General features: G+C 42.0%; 1 protein-coding gene across 1 annotated transcript in view; it reads right to left on the reverse strand.

Annotated features, from left to right (window-relative positions):
• Positions 1 to 11,204, reverse strand: part of LCP1 (lymphocyte cytosolic protein 1) — a 50,614-nt gene extending 39,410 nt beyond the window's left edge. The window contains exon 1 of the mRNA XM_071551003.1: positions 11,118 to 11,204. The gene's annotated coding sequence lies outside the window, so the exon portion shown is untranslated. The remainder of the gene's footprint in view (positions 1 to 11,117) is intronic.
• Positions 11,205 to 17,772: the final 6,568 nt, after the last annotated feature.

The raw sequence follows: 17,772 nt of genomic DNA on the forward strand, positions 1-17,772 counted from the left end.
CTACAAGTGGAAGACTTGAGAGAGCACAGAAAGATGGGAGATTGACCGCTCAAAAGTAAGTACCAATGGTGTGTATCAGGTGGCATGAGTTTGCTCACTCAGATGCTGCCTGTGTTGCTACGTATATGCATCATACAGGAGCTGCCTGCACTGCTAAGGGAGAGGCAGAGCACATCCACAGACAAGCAGAGGAATTTCTTGTTTCAGCATGCTCACTTATGTGCTCCATTTTCTGTGCTGTTGTGGTCAATGCACACTAAAAGCTAATAAGGCGAAGTCATAAGGTGTGCTTTCAAATGTCAGAAGACTCAAAAGAATGCCTAAATGACTGTTCTTGAAAACGAGAACAAAACATTACCTGGAGTGTTACCTAAAAGACAGATAAACTCAAAACAAACATTAATTGCTCTTTTGACAAAGCATTCAAGAGGCACAGAGGAAACTGAAATGTTAAACAATTCAGTAGCAAACAAAAACTCCACAACTGTATTATCTTGTATATGTGTGTTTGTCGGTGGTGTCACGAATTTATAAACCATAGCCTTCCAGGAGAAAAGCCCTGTGCTACCCAAGTGACACACACACTGGTCACTTTGCCCTTTGTGCTCTCACAAATCATGGAAAAAGAACAGTCTTCCTGAGGGCTGCCCAGAAATCTCCTGCATAAACAGTACAAGGAGCAATAGTGTTCAGCCCTATTCGGCCCTGCATCCCAGTAAATAAAAGCATAGACCAAGGCATATTTGCAGGTCACCCCCAAGTCAAAAGGCACTCACTGACTTGTAGGGAGCAAGTGCACACAACCCAGCATCTAAATCAAAACCGAAAAAAGGACAGTGTCACTAGCCCTGCTCCCAACTGGCTTTGCTGCCCAGTTCCCACACTCATTATACAGCTGAGCCAATGAGCAGTACGGCTTTGGAGATGATCTTGGGCAGATCCATTTAGTCCCTTCTTGGATATTTGTCAGTGCTTCATGCAAAGAATGGCAAACTCCATAAACTCTGAGCTCAGCTGTTCCCAAACAGCAGGGAATTAGACCCTGGAACACATTCAAGATGAAAGAAACCTCTGCAGATGATACCACTGGCTGGCCTATGTTGTGACATGCAAGCAGGCAACTGGTCTGTGTGAACAACTGAGGCACAGCCAGCAGCCCCACTGTCCCTCCCTCTGGCCAGGCAGATGAAGCCATGCCAAGGACAAGACACAAGCATGCAGGAAGCCTGGGGCTGAGACTGCCCCAGTGAGCTAGTCTGCCTGTCCTGTGGCAGCAGGAGGGAAGGGGGAAACCTGGTGCTCCATGAACAGGAGGAGGATGTAATCAGATCAGCTTCCCAAATAGCTGAGAGCCACTCATGAAAGCATATTCTCTGCTTTGGTCCCCTCTGCATACCCCATTCAGTTTAAATGAGGGTGCACAGAGGAGGGACAGGCATGAGGATTAACATCTGAGCAGTAGGATTTTTTTATGTCAGTATAAGATTATTTCCTCCCACAGCTCCAACACCGCACAGTGCCGGGGAATTTTGTATGCTCCACGGACATGAGGGCCGAGCTGAAGAGGCTGAGTTGTAAGTTCTTGTAGATCTCCACAGGCGGGAGTACCTACACATCCACCCTGGGGCTGCCAGTCCTGTTCTGCTGGGCAGGTTCTCACTCAAGTGCCTGGTAAGTGCTGCCATGGGCAACATCCTGCTCAAGGATGAAAACGGTCTCAGCCACTGTGAAGTGCCTGGCCAGAAACCATCCTCCCTGGCACCTCAAGTTTGCACAGAGGAATGTGTAATACAACTGAGAATTCCTTTTTCCAGAATGCTCAACTTTTTTCCCTAGGTCTCGCTTCTACAAAAGTTTCTGGACCCTCCAGGCACTGTGGTTCCAAGAATTGAAGAAAGACAAAGGAGAAGAAAGAAAGCTTCCCCAAAGGTCTTGCAGTCTTCCAGATGACAGAAAGGAGGTAAGAGAAACCAGAAATACCAGACAGATAGAAGGACAGTTTGCTCTACCACCATCATTCAGGTATCTGCAATGGATGAGGGAGAAGGAAGGAGCATCCTTGGTTTTTTTCAATCTCCTTTGCTAGCCAGGGCTGAAGGTCAGGCACACAGGAGAGGTGAAAGAAGACTGAGATAAAAGATTAGCAAAAACCATCATATAGCTCAAGGGAAGTAGTGGCAGGAGCAGTCTGCCTGCTGGCTAAACTCACTTTTGCTTATTTAATGCTCCTTCAGGTATTTCTGTGTCTCTTATGAGTTATGAGCTTCACAGGAGCAGCAATGAGTTTCTGATACAACAGAAACTCTAAAACATTTTCTAAGTATTACTGTGGAAAGTACCTGAGTTTCAGGTTTAACTAAATATGTTCTTCAGCTCTTCACAGAATTACATATTACATGGCTGAGTAGCGTGCAATGAAATATCCATTTTAGCTGTCAGAAACACCGGACAAACAATCTACAGCAGAGCCCGGCCAAGATCTCACACTGAAGAAAATCCCATCAAGTGGCCCAGTTCCCCTCCCTGTTATGCACATAAGCTGCTCCTGCAACTGCAACAGGAAGAGAAAGAAAATCTATGGGGTGTCTCTGATGGCCTGCAACAATCTCCCACAAACCAATCTTCTCCTGATTCCTTTCTCAGAGAAGTAAGACCCACCATGCTTCTGTATAGCACACTGATACTTTGTAATGCATCCTCAATTGCACCAGGCAGAATCTGGCTTGCAAATCACAGTTAAACAAAGGTTCGCAAGTGCCTTTGCAAAGATTAGATTTAGTTCATCCTGTTTACATTTCCACAGTAGCTTCAGCTGTATGTTGTAATCTCTGTTTCCTCCATTGCTGTAGAGTTGTTACCTTTCATTTTAAAAGTAAGTGTACTTCCCTTTTCCAGAGAGATTTCAGTACTGTGGGCTTTCTCTGCTTAAAGCTCAGGGACACCTTTGGCAAGTGCATTTCTGGCCACAGCATGTGAGGACAGCTTGCATATGAACCATGATGCTACAACTCCTCTATGCCTAAGGGTATGTTCCAGCAATGAATACAAGAGATGTAGACTCACGAATGAGAAAGAAATTACTGTGCATTTACTAAGATCCCATGCACCAGGCGCTCTGCAGCCTCCCCACAAAGCTTTGTGGTCTCCCTTCCCTCCCAGCACACACTGCATTCTTAAACCACAGCTCTTACTAAAGGACCTATTTTCAGCAGGTCTTCCTACCTGCCCTTGCAAAGTAAGTGAAAATTTAAACAAAAGCTGTGTTCTTCTGGTTTGCATCAAAAGAAATGTCGATGCAGGTGATACTCCCCCTCTACTCTGCTGTTAGGAGACCCCACCAGGAGTGGTTCAGCTTTGGAGCTGGAACCTCAATATAAGAAGGACATGAGCCTGCAGGAACAAATCCAGAGGAAGGCCATGAAGATGATCCGAAGGCTGGAGCACCTCTCCTATAAAAACAGGCTGAGAGAGTTGGAGTTGTTCAGCCTGGAGAAGAGAGGGCTCCAGGGAGACCTTCTAGCAGCCTTGCAGCACCTGAAAGTAGCGCACAAGAGAGTTAGAAAGAATTTTCACAAAGGCACGCTTTAAGCTGAAAGATGACAGGTTTAGATTCAATATTAGGAAGAAATAAATTACTGTGAGGGTGGTAAGACAATAAAACAGCTTGCCCAGAGAAGTTACAGATGCCCCATTCCTGGAACTGTACAAGGGCAGTTTGAACAGGCTTTGAGAAACCTGGTCTGGTGTCCCTGTGCATGGCAGGGGGGTTGCAACAAGACTATCTTTGAATATCCCTTCCAACCCAAACCATTCCATGGGACAACACCACTGCTTGGATTCTGTGCACTTGAGCCCACACAAGAGTGCTCTCAAATCCCACTCACAGTCTCTGAGAGGAAGGATAAGAGGAAAATACATGGCAGATACATGGTGGTCACAACCAAAGGGGATACCCCTCTTGCAACTATTAGCATTTTTGTTTAATACTGGTTGCATAAACCCATTTAATTATGTGCATGTAGACAATGAAGGCAGAGTGGTGCAGAAATTCTGTGCTTCAGAGAAATATGTGAGTCTATTTAAAGAAGTCTAGCACAACCAAGCTGCTGCTGACTAATGTATTCTATTTCTCTTATTTAAAAATAAATATATAAAAGGGGCATATCTAATACACATGTCTGAGAGAGCTCTCCCACAGTTTGAAATAGTGGTCTAATCACTGAACAGTTGTTCCTCTTCCGACCTGCTTGTCTATGGGACATGTAATTCTGAAAGTAGATGTTGCTGAAGACTGGACATTGGGATGCAAACAAGAACTGCAAATGTAGGCAAATGCTTGGGCATTTACAGCTTTGTGGCAAGGGCAGCCAACAGGGTTTGTCTGAAAACCAGTTTAAAACACCAGTCCTTTGCAAAAATTGCTTTCTCACCTATGTGTGTAGCATTCACACAAAATTACGGGGTTTCACTGATACATCACAGCATTAAGGCTGCACTGCCTTTCTAACAGAATGAATACCCAAAATGAACAGAAGGAAGGTGAAGAGTGTTGTCTAAAAAAATGTTATCAACAAATATTTTGATTCCTTCTGATACTAAAAACCAGATGTAAAAAAGTGTCAGTTATTCTGTTACTTACAGGAGATTGAGGGTGGGTCTAAAGGATCTCTGGCAAGGGCATTTTTCCTCTCCAATTGACAATAAATCTCTTTTTCATTTTCTGGAAAGTTTCTCTCCTTTGGTATCTCTTTTATTATCATGCAATTTCTTTTTGAGGCAAACAGACAATCTAAGAACTGTGTTACAATATAATGATAAAGAAACTGATTGCTGCCTTGTTGTGTAAAATACTTACATTTGTCAAGAAGCAAAATGTGCAGGACTTTTGCAGGACTTTTTTATTTATTTCTCCCAAATGCCTTGTGCATACTGACACCTCCAAGACTACTCAAAACCCAACAACCTTTGCAAATATCAGGCTTCCTACTGACATGCATATTCAAAGACAGCTTCTTTCTAAAGAGTTTGTGGTTGATGATAGTTCTGATACACTCAAGTGGCCAACAACCCCACCTCATCAGGAAGGGTGTTTCTTTTCCTACCCCATTGTCCCCTGGCACCATCTATCCATGTGACTCTATGTTATTACTGCACCACCACATAGGCAGCAGATGCCCCCAGGCTTATCAGCTGATGACACCTGAGAGATTCCCTACCAGGGACAGGGGAGCCTGTTTCCACACTCAGAGATGACTTCTTTACTGGGGCAACCCCACCAGCCACCTTGAAAAGGCATTTGGATTTTGGTACCTGGTGAGGGGGATGCTTTCCTCTAATAATACTTGGCCTTTTTAGCAAGAGGAGACAATCCAAGCTAGGAGTTATTCTGCCTGGCCTTAGAACAGAGTTGTAAGTTAGTAAGGACCTCTCCTGATGAGCAGGATCCAAAAATAAAGCTGTTAGGAGAAACTAAGTGTTCTTTTAAGAACACATAAACTACTTCATTTTAATTCATAGGCAAAAAACCAAAAATGAACTGATGCTGCGCATTGAGTGTCCCTGCTCACGGTTCCTGTGTTAATCACAGTTCTGACTAACTTTGCTCATTAAAGACAAGCTGATCAAGTCACTAACATGCAAATGACCTCACTGTGCCAGAAAATGTAATTCAAGATATATTCTACTTATGTTCTCTTCCTCTGCTGTTTCCTCTAACTCCAAGCAGAACTGAGTGAATAAATTCTGAGATTCTAGAACGCCTGGATGTCTTAAACTGGGTGTTATGAAATCTAAGTTTTGCTTTGAAGACTCTGACCTGGATACACAGGTGAAAAAACTGAGCAGCAAAGTCATGACACCCACCTGTACATAAAGGCAGAACATATATGGGGAGGGGAAGAAGAGAAAAATCATCTTTTGACAGAATGTCAGCCAAGCGAGGACTGTATAGAAAACAACAGGGCAAAAATGCTAGAAAAGTTTCCTGACACTTTGTATAGAAGCTTTTGAATTTAAAAGTAGGGTAAAAGATGTATAGTTTGTTAAGAGATTTTGATTTATGGTGTAAATTACTTATTTTCTTGTAAATGCAAAGAAATACACTGAAATCTCATCTCTGGAGTTCTTCCCACAAGGAAAAGAAAAACTATATTGACAACTTCCTGGAGTCAATAATTCAGGAACTTTTCTCTATAAAAATAAGAGAATGTTCTCATGTTTCTTCACATAATCATGAAACAAACAAGTTGCTTCTGAAGATACTATTTTTAAGTATGTTTTCAGTGATTCCACTAGAAACTTCTGCTTAAAAGCAGACACTGGGGTTTGTTTCCTTGTTATCTAACAGAATGACTACATAAAACAATTAAAAAACAAACAAAAAATCCCCCAGTAACCGGCTTTTTTTCAGATTTTTTTTCCCCCACTCAATTCCTCTTTTATCCAGCACACTGGGTCCCTTTTACTAGAATACACAAGAAAATGAAACTTTTTTGTTTTATTTTTCTGCCCTGACAGGGATAGGCAATTCAATCCCAACATGGCAACAAGCATTTGCAAAAAGTTAACAAAACTGCTTTCATTTCGATGTCAGGCAACAAAATGGCACAGTTACAGGAACTATAATGAGGAATGAAATTCCACTAATAAGAAATACGGCTATTACTGTCTAGAGGAACAAAAACATTTTGTAAAGTACCCAGTTCTCTGAAACAACTATTTTTCACCACTGCATTTATGGTGCTTTACCTTTGGGGAAATCCGTTCAAGAATGATGCTGACCTCCTTTTCCAAAAGCTTTCTGACTTTCCAATTTAAGTGTGATGCAAATGGCATGTGCTGCCACACTGCTGTCCCAAATACTTTTGACACTACAGTTTTAACCATGACATTCCATCTTGTGGTACACAGTTTAAACAGGCTGAGAAGAAAAGGCTCTGTATATGTTGGTTGATGGGAACTCTGGAGTTCATTACCCAAATCTTATACTCAGTAGGTTACATTAAAATTGAATGCTACAAAGAAGGAAACTTCCCTGATGTAAAAGCATGATTACTTAGCTCATATATACGAGTGTTCCCAGCTAAAACAGTCCACTTTCTGCAGGAAATGGGCTTGCAAGAGCAAAATGAAATGGGTTGACCTTCTTCTGAGATCTTCTTTAAGGAAAAAAAACCTGCAAAACAACTTCAGTAGCTTCCTGAAACAGTAGTAATCAAGGGCATACATTCACAATCTATTACAGGTCTACCAGTGCTAAAATATTACAACAGGAAAGGAAGAGTAAATATTGAAGGTTCAATAATGAAAACCTACAAAAACACACAAATTTTAAACTAGGGAAATATGTTAAATATTGATTCAGAGTAAAACTCTAGGAAAAAGAAGTATCAGGATGATCACAATATTAACAGAATAAATATGACTAAAGTAGATTAAAAAACAAATTAGGTTTATTCAAAATGCTGATTAAGTGGACTGCTTTCTTCCCATAAGCAATAAAGGGACTGGCAGTCTTCCTGTAAGTGAGAAGGAAATGAGTGTACTGTAAATACTAAGGTTTAGGTCACTAGGTAAAGGAGAAAAGAAAGCCTAAAGACAGTGGGAACAATCCCCTTCCTAATATTCAACATCCAGCTCAGACTTTTAAACCTGTATGCAGTGGGACCAACTTCAGGGCTCTTGAGAGACAGCTGGGTCAGGGGCTCTGCCCACAGGCAGCACAGGGTTCTCTCTGAAAAAAAACCCATAATACTGAGAGAAAAGAAGTAGATGTTTTCTTTGGAGAGTCCATCATCAATTTAGAAATCTATCCCTCAAGTCCAACTTGTAATGCTATTACCAATTTGTGAACCATCCGGTTGTGTGCTCCCTGTGTTGACAATACTAAAGGTCAGTAGGTGGTCTGAGAACCAGCACAGCATGGTCCTAGCTTCTTTTTGATAAAACTCATTTCACCTTGGCAACCCACCCTGTTACAACTGGTACTTCATCCATCCCTCAAAACTGAAACATGGATTCTCTAATAACAAGCAAGCGACTATAAATTCTGTTGAATGATTGTATTTTCCTGAGAAAAAACTGCAGGTTATCTGTAAAATATATAAATACATAAATAAATAAGTCTGGTTATTTACCAGTAGTACAGGTTACACATGGGCATGCAGAGGAGCACAGACATTTGGATCTGAGTTCCTCCCTTTGATCTCCCAGTATGTGCACCCAAAAACCATGTCTATGGTTCCTCACTGCTCCTTTCTCTGATTTTGAATGGATGATGAGAGGGCATGAGTTTTCTGAGTACTTATTTTTTAGTAAAGGCTACCTGAAGTGTGTGTTGCACATAGGAAAATTCAGGAATTGCAGGTCCATGATAGAGATGGTGATGGGATCATAGAAACACAGAATCATAGAATAGTTGTGAAGGAGAAATTAATGGTGATGAAGCACTGCATGATGTGGTAGTGGGGTAGAGGAAGTCTCATCTGAGTTTCATCTTGTTTTCTAAATCAGGAATAAGGTGTATAGTGTATTCCATTGCTGGAATGACACTATTGATGACCTCACAATTAGTACATCTTAACAACTGTTAAATGAACAGAGGTGGTGATTTTCGAAGCAGCTGATGGAAGATTCATCCCACCAGTAACCCAACATAGACCTCTGATGGAGATCAATGACAGACACTGCTGGGTACCTAGGCCACAGATCCTCCCATGTGTCTTGTCACACCATCCAGCTGCTGTCATGGCCCTTGCCATCACTGTGAGAAGGGTCTGAAACAGAAAATGGAAAATGGTTCCTTTCCCACACAGGAAAACTCACACAAGCCTTTGAGTGAGATGGTGGTTTAAGCATAGCTCTTGTAACTCTCTTTTATACTGAAACAAAAAAAGACAAGCCTTGATCTTGCAAACACAAAGGACACCTTATTCCTCTCATCTGAAAGGAGAAAAAAACCAATGCCACTGAAGCTTAGAAAAGTTTTGCCAGGAAACTCTGTAAGAGGAAAATTTCATCCTCCTTGTAAAATGCAGGATGCAAAATTTCATCAGGAGAGGAAGCCTAAGTAGCATTCTTTCGAGCTTGATGAATAGTTTTCAGCCTGGGATCCACATACTCCCTTAGCTCTGGTCCATACAGATACTCGGACACAGCTGCAGAGCCATGAGAGGGCACTACAGGAAAGGCTTCCTCTACTGCCCCTGCCAGTGGGTACTCAAGACCTGGCCAGTGGCAGGAACACATGCAAAATGTTTCAGTAGGAAGATTCTGGTATCCTGTGGGTATCCTTCTAGCCTTCTTCAGCGTGTCATCTTCAGCACCTATGCCTACATCCGGGCAAAGGGCTTGAGAGCGTGCCTGAAGTCCCAGGTTTGGATGCTGACCCTGGCTGTACCCTAACTTCAAACGCAAAGGCAAGCAAAAACACCCTCATTCTACCTCTCACAGAAAGGGGTGCCAGGGTGTGCAGTAAGGTGTCCCACCAGCCCTGAGCACCACGCAGTGGGGGACTGCATCGTGGTGCAGACACAACCATTGCAAAGACAGTGACACCAGCAGTCCTACCCAAAAGAGCTCATCACCTAACAGGGGAGAACTACAGTTCCACGTGGCACACACGTATTTGTTTGTCATGACGTTTTGCTTTGAATCTCGCACTGCTAAGCACAAACGCCAATGATAAAATAAATCACTCGGACACAGTATTGATTCTTGAATGATGATTACATAAAAAAAAGTAAATGCTTTGGTGTGTTACATAGATAATTCCCCTCTGGCATCTATTATGCATGTTGCAATCACACCTTTAATTTCATATACACAGCTTCTTTTGAGGAAAGACATCCAAATTTTTCCCTCAGCCTGTTCCACTCACTTTAAGCAGTGAAGTACTTGCAAAGGAAGAGGAGAAGCAGAGGAAAGGGAGGGAAATTGATTGCTGCCAGCGTGGTAGGGAAACGTTAACCTTGCAGAGAGAAGACAAACAGCAGAGTCATCTGCAACATGCAAAGCAGCTTCTTCATTTCCATAGCTAGGCAAAGGAAATGCCCTTGAGAAATTTTCAGAACTATTACAGCTATAAAGAAGTTGACTTTAGTGGGACCCTGTGGACAAAAACGAATTTTAAAAATAAATACTAAGACTAAATGTATCAGCTAAGCAGTTTTTGACAGAGAAAACTATTCTGGGTGGTCAGTGTTCATATAACAGAGATGCAGACTACCCATCAGTCCCTAAATGCGATCTCAAGGGTACATTTTCAGCTATTAGAGATGCTAAAACTGCCTCCACTTCGGTATCCCACCCCCACCCTTTCCAGTTGCTGTCCTATTCCATATTACTAAGTCTCTCTCAAAAGACTTTTTACCCAGACAAGATTTCTATCACACTTGGTCAAATGGGGCTTGGTTGAATCAGGACTGCGGTGTTGGGTCTATTTCTCAAAGTAATTATATTGAACAGGTTTGGCTTAGCTCGACCCAGTTTGCATGAAGAAGCACTGGCTTTACACCTGCTATCCCATCTAGTACAGTCAGCAGCACTGCTGCGGTGGGGCAGAGCATGACACCAAGAGCAGGGAGTCCTGCTTCCTCTGCTCCTATTTAGTCCGCTCCGATTTAGTCCGCTCCCCGCGCACGGCTCCGCACCCGCATCCGCGTTCTCAGCCGCGCCCCGCACCCCGCGCCCCGTGTGACCTCCGACTGCACCGCCGCCGGGACTCCCGCACTGCTCCCCGCAGAGGGGAGAGTCACCGCCGGGATTCCCGCACCGCTCCCCGCAGAGGGGAGAATCACCACCGGGACTCCCGCACCGCTCCCTGCAGAGGGGAGAGTCACCGCCGGGATTCCCGCACCGCACCCTCCGGTCCCGCAGCAGAGTCACCTCCCGCTCGGCGCCGCCCTCCGCGGGCACTCCCTGACGAGCGGCGCGGGATCCGCTTAACTGTAACTTTAATTTTAATCTCTTTTCTTCGTGAGCACCGAGTAGGAAATAATAATAACAACAATAATAATAACAACAACAGCAACACTAATAATAATAATAACGATGATGATGATAAACCCCACCATCATCATCTCCTGCACCTATCAATCACAATTACAGAGAATAGTTACCAGCGAGGAGCGGCGCAGCAACAGGCGATGCCGGCAGCGGGGGCGGGCGCGCTGCCGCAACCCCTCCGCCCCCTCCCACCGGCGCCGCCGCCTCTGCCCCGCCCGCCCTCGGTGCCGACACGCCCCGGGACACGCCCCTCCATCGGGAACCGTCAGGGAGGGCAGCCTCGTATGGAACGCTGGGCACTCACCGTATTGCTCCGTAAACTACGTATTTTAAGGGTGCCTCTGTAACGAGTTCTGTTCTAAGCTGATACACAGAACTGGTGCTTCTTCCTTATCAGCGTTAACCTGGTTTTGATACTGTGCAGCGGAAAGTTTTTGATATTTGGCCATGGTTAACGTAGAATATAACCATATCCAGGTTTCTCTTGATCCACATCTGCAATCAGTCTGTGCTACTCTCCCTCTTTATGATACGTGTGTTGTGAATTGATGTCACCCCTCTCTCCTCCTCCCTGCTGCCTGGCCTTCAGACCCTGACTTTGCTCTTCTCTCACAGCGAGGAGAACTGGCAGAGTTCATCACAGACACATCCTTCCTTTTCTCCTGTATCCTTCAGCAGGCTGAATTTTCTCACTAATAGTTTTCTTCTACCCTTCTGCAGCATTGATGAGTCTTCTTGGCTCAAGTGTCTGGAGCATTGAGCTAGATTACACCTACAGTAGTGACTACAGTCATGTTTCTGTGGCCACAGCCTTTATACTTTCCTGTTCTGCTCTCATTTTGAATTTTTATCCAGAATCTCACCAAATATAATGATCTATTTTATCTCATGAGAAAATCATATTCCATCCCTTTGACTTGCTTTTATCCTTTCTGTCTCTAGCAGCTTGAACAACTCTACTTTCCTTCCATGCCAGAAGCACCAGGGTTTCTTGTCAGAGTGGCATAAAATACAAAAACTGCTTTTCTTCTTATCAGTCCTGCTCACCTCCATAACTTCAGGTTTCCTCTTGTGCTTTCACCTCCTTCCCTGTCTCAGACAACTGAATGTGCTGTGTACACTCACTATCAGGAATTCTTTCATTACACTTCCATCCTAGGCCTTCATTTCTTTCCAATCTGTTCCTCCCCCAGGAATTTTACAGACTGTGGTCCTCAAGGCACTGATAATTTCTTCTTAACCAAATGTGTAAACATTTCTCACCCTCACCATTCTTGATCTGTCAACCAGTTTCAACACAGGTTACCTACAAATGAGAGAAAACAGTGCCCTAATTGAGTGTGCACTCTGTGTCTCCTGCTTGTGAGCAAGAGGCTGGACTGGAGACTTCCTGAGGTATATTCCAAGCTGAATTACTCCTTATGCAATGGTCCATGTGGCAGGTGCCAGAACCCTTATCTTTAAAAGTGGAAGACTGGAATGCTAAGTTGCAGTGTATCACTAGGGAAATACAAGCATGGTTTCTAGTGTGTTTTGTTTGTGTTCTTCAAAACTCAAATTATTTGGCTTTTTAAGAAGTCTTCCACTGGGGGAGGGAGGAGAGCTATTGTTGTTATTGGCTTGTTTGGGGTTGTTTGGTTTTATTTAATATTATATATTTATCTTCCTGTGCCTCCAGTTTATTGAAAGGGTACTATCTCCAGCCTCTGGTTAACATCATGAAACATGTTTGCATCATGGTATCTCATCTTGTTGCATCTTATTACAATTAAACTCCAGGCTTCCTTTTCAAACTTCCCCTGTCTCTGCCATTCAAGTCCATTAGCTAAGTTTCAAATCTGAACTCACTCCTGCTTATAGGTTTCCTGACTGTCTTTGTTCTTTTCATCACAGTATTTATTTTTCTTTCCATCACAGTTTTATATGATGTTACACTTCATTTAAATTAGTCTTGTCCACATGAAAAATTGCACCAAACTCTCATCTACTTTCAAATTAAACTACTGAAAAACATTTTGCCTAGAGATGTCCTTGCTTCTAGCTGTATGTGACAGTTTTCTTAACTTCGTAAATCTTTCTGTGAGACAATAGCTTCCTGATGGCACTTTCAGTTTCTCTTCAAAGTCACCTTCATCAGCGCTTTCCCTCCTCTGTTTTTTTTCTGATTTCCAGAGTCTTTATACTGTGTGATGTCTTAAATATATTTAGCTCTAGAAGGAAAAAAAATATAACCAGCAAACTCTACAATTTAGGATATAGATAATCTTGAAAATTACTATGAATCAGAGATTTGCTAAAATTGGCTACTATTTAGAGGATTTCTGAAACCAAATCAGGGATTCTTTGATTAAAATCAGTGTCATTGTATGCATTCATAACCTAATAGGAAACCAGAAAGAAGCATAAAATTGCTACTTGCAGATTCGGCCTTTTACCAGGGTTAACAGTTGCTCTGATTAAATCTGTTTATCCAGCAGAAAACTGTTTCTGAGAGCTTTCAGAATGGTTAACATGGGGCACTTCTGTATTTTATTGTTCCTCCTTTGCTTAGAGGTTAAAAACTCTTAATTGCCTCACCTTTTGTGACAGAGGTCATAGAATCATAAAATCATAAAATCTTAGAATCATAGAATATCATGAGCTGAAAGGGACCCACAAGGACTATCAAGGTCCAACTCATGGCCCTGCATGACCACCCCAACTGCTGAAAAACATTCTTTAATGAAAGCATTCAAAGTTAATAGAATAGGCACTTTTTTCTTTTTCTTTTTTTTTTCTTTAGTGTCACTGTCTTATTTCCTGAAACAGTAATGATAAATACAAAAACTGTTGAATCAGTCAATAAGGGAACCAATGCCCTTTTTGGCCACTTCTCATGTTTTATGACTCTTTAATCACCTGATTTATCTAAGCAGACATTTTTAGCTCAGCAGCGTAAACTAGAGATGACTATTTCTTTTGTCTTGATTTGTGCACTTTTTCTAATTTTTGAAATATCTTCAGTCATCCATCAGGAACAAAGGACAAGCAGGAAATGTTGAGCAGCTGAAACTGCTTCATAGACCTCTGCCTCCTAAGCTGCTGTCTAAACTGTCTGCACCAAGGGAGAATGTTGAGAAGGGTAAACTGCACAAAGACAATTCCTGTAGTACATAGTTAAAAATTCCATGTGTTCTCTAAAAATAGATAGATTGGCAGTAGAGTTACTAGTGCAAAGCAGTATGAATAAGACTGCAGTATGACCCATATGACCTGTGTCATTTTGGGAGGCTCTGCATGTAAATAGGGGAAGAGTCTTCTGGGCAGGTCCCAGAAGCTGAGTCTTCCACCTATCAGACTTGAATACTACCCACTGGATAACAGAGACGTGCCCCCTACCTCATCAAAAAATGTGAGAGAGAACATGAAAAACTGCTGGCATAAAGAAAAATTAAATTAGATCACTTAGAGTCAGACCTTAGGGGAAGTGAGATACAACCTGTATTCAGAAAAAAAATGAAAAAAAAAAGACATTTTGGGGGATGGTCCTGCTCTTCTCAGAATATACATCCCTGTGAAAAGACATAGCTTACATTATTTTGCACACATCAGGGATTTCTAATTAAAACAAAGGATTTGCCATGCAGTTATGCTTCAGAAATAACCAGGCATTTTGTATGCCTATATATGTGAATGAAAAACTCTTTCCAGTTTATACAAAGTAGCTATTGATTAAATATTTAAGGATTAACCTTTAAAAATGAATGTGCAAAACAATGTCTTGATCCATAATCAAAACATTTTTAACCTAAGTAATAAAAAAAAAAGATGGAAACTAGGCACCACTCCTGAAAACAGATATGTAGAGAAGGACTCTGGCATCTGTACAGGTTCACTGACTTCTGTCAACATCATCAGGCCCCAGGATCTGCTGCAGAAGAAAAGCATACAGAAATCTTAAAATATTTTTTTTCTCAGATCACCACAAGAGAATAAAGTTGCAGGGGTTTTTCTATCTAGCCTCTGTAATTCTGTACAAGCATCTAAATAGCTTAAACTCCTCAGTCTTCAAAGAGTCAACAAAGCAGGCAAAGAGAAATAAAATAAATCAAAATAATTTTTATGATGTTTGAGAGACATGATAAGTAATTTGAATTTTCATTTTGTTAGAATACTGTCATAGTATATTTGCTATCATTATGTAATACTAAATCAAAAAGAATAATAATATATTAAAAATAATATCATTATAACAGTATTAAAAATAGTAAAGAAAATTTAGTTAAAGAAGCAATGTTGAAAAGTCAGATAATACAATTATTGTTCCCTGGATATTATTAAGCCCTTCTGCATATTAGTTTGAAAGGCTGGTAAAATATGTTTCTGTACAATACAGTTTCAGTCTGGCACTGCCCAAACAGATGTAAATATTTCTAGCTCACTACCAAAGCTGTGTTTCAATCATTTAAACAACTTTAAAAATTAAAGATAGACCTTCTATCCTGAAACAAAATTCTGTTGTGATGGCTTTTGTTGTAGTAGTACTTATTAGTGATGCTATTTATAGATTGTGTGTTTATATAGTGAGCATGACAAGGATCTAAAGGCTTGCACTACAGTTTGTTCAAGGATCATTTCCCCAAATGTTACTATCACACCTGAAAGATATTTATGCAGCAGCATGTCCATTGATCAGTAAGCAACACTTCAGCAATGGTATTTCCATCATCCTGGTGGATGGAATTGTTTTGTGCTTCATGAAGTGTGAGACTGAGATCTAAGAGCAGAAGCCCTGGGCTGTCATGTGGAGTGAGTGCTTTTTCCCCACACGGGAGTGTAGAAAGTGAGGATGTAACACAAGGAAGCAGTTGACTGAAAAGGCAGCAGAAATATCATGGGGATGGACTGTGCTGTCAGCCACTGTGGTGGGGCAAGAAAGCCAAGAAGATAAGCCAATGGTACCAGCTTTCTTTGGGAGTCGAGTTGTAGCAGAGAGCTATAAAGAGTGGCTTCTCCCTCAGCAGGTCCCTGGAAATGAGTCTTCCTAGCAAAAGGAACAGAGCACAGATTCTGTGGAACTAAACAGGCTCAATAAAGGATAATTTACTAAGTTTTTCTTTGTTGATAAAAATGTTCAGGACTAACTGAGTACTGGCTTCAGTACTGCTCAGAAGCTGGGGAACCAATGGTCTTCAAGAATGAGGTCTTGGAGATATCCCTGGTAGCAAAGTCCAAATTCCAGTTCCAGTGTGAGGTGTATGAAATGAATCTTTGACTCAGTGGTTATATTTAGTTTCCATGGCACAGTTTTGGTAGCGGGGGGGGGCTACAGAAGTGTCTTCTGTGAGAAGCTGCCAGAAGCTTCCACCATCTCCAAAATCAACGCCAGCTGGCTCCAGGATGGACCTGCTGATGACCAAGGCCAAGCCAATCAACAACAGTGGTAGCACCTCTGGGATAGCAGATTTAAGAAGGTAAAAAGGTTTTTGCACAGAAGGAATTGCAGCCAGAGATTTGCCTGAATTGCCTTTTCCATTCAGTAGGATTAGCATGAGGTTTAGGTGATAGAGGGAACACTATGGAGCACACAGGGGAACACTCACTGAAGGAGCCCCATCTCAGGTGAAAGATCTCATTGCACTGGCACATGGCACCTTGCAAATGGATTCAAGATCCCTAAAGAGGAACATTTCAGTGATACCGATGGCCATATTTCAAATATGACAGAACAAATACTGCTCAATCGTTCTCATTAAACTCACAACGCACCTCTGAAAACTTGCCCTTTCTGTCCTTATCCAACTCTTCTTCTGCATGCTACAAATCATTCCATACAGTGTGTAGGCTAACTGCATTTGTGTTGAAAAAACCCCAACCTACCATACTTGGCAATTGGCAGCACTAAGAAGCTTCGTCTTAATTGTTGGTGCATTTTCTCTGAACAAGAAAAATCCATATAGGGCATGGAGAATTTGTCACTTGAACTTTTCCTCACAAATTATGCCACAACATGTCTCATTATAAATGTCTTTTTTTTCTCTGGTCTTCAGCAGGAGGAATTTCTGGATGATATTTAACTGGAGCAATAAAGAGCACAAATGATGAAAATGGAAAGGGCCTGGCAGTGCTTAAGGACAAGTAAGGTAGACAGATGCTTCCCTCAGCAATGAGCACATATTCCATAGTCCCTTGAAAATCCAACCTAAAGATACAAGCCAGTCTGTTCCATCAGATTTGCTGCAGACAAACACAAATCCAGCTCAAAGAAACACTTCTTCAGACTCAGTTGCAGCCTGGCAATACACAGCCTGTTTGACCATATTTGTTCTTGTCTTGTATGTTTTCAACACAGAAATGTCTGTCTCCTTAATCAGGGTAGTAACCATGGGTAAATACAGTTCCAGCCCAAAAGTAGAGGTTTGCATGACCTAAGGAGAGGTTTGATTCTCCCTGAAGCCAGTTTCCCAACAGTGAAAATGAAGCAGAATGATGATAGGTACTTCCCAGGTCTAGTTCATAAGAATAACCACCCTGCATGTTGTGCATGCGAAGGGCAAGCACTCCTGTCTACTCAGGCAGCAAAATGCCAAAACAACTACTTTGTATGGTGCTGACATAACTTGGGTTGAATTACACTTTCACAATAGGTGCAGTGCTGAGCAAATGTCATGAAAATCATGCACAATGCATCAGAAAGAAGATGAGTCACAGTAAAGGTACAGAGGGAATGGAGAAAGAGGGTGAGACAAAAGAAAGAAGAAATAAACAATGGAGAATTTAAGGCAAGGG

This window comes from Pithys albifrons, chromosome 1, assembly GCF_047495875.1.
Source record: "Pithys albifrons albifrons isolate INPA30051 chromosome 1, PitAlb_v1, whole genome shotgun sequence".
Taxonomy (NCBI): Eukaryota; Metazoa; Chordata; class Aves; order Passeriformes; family Thamnophilidae; genus Pithys; species Pithys albifrons.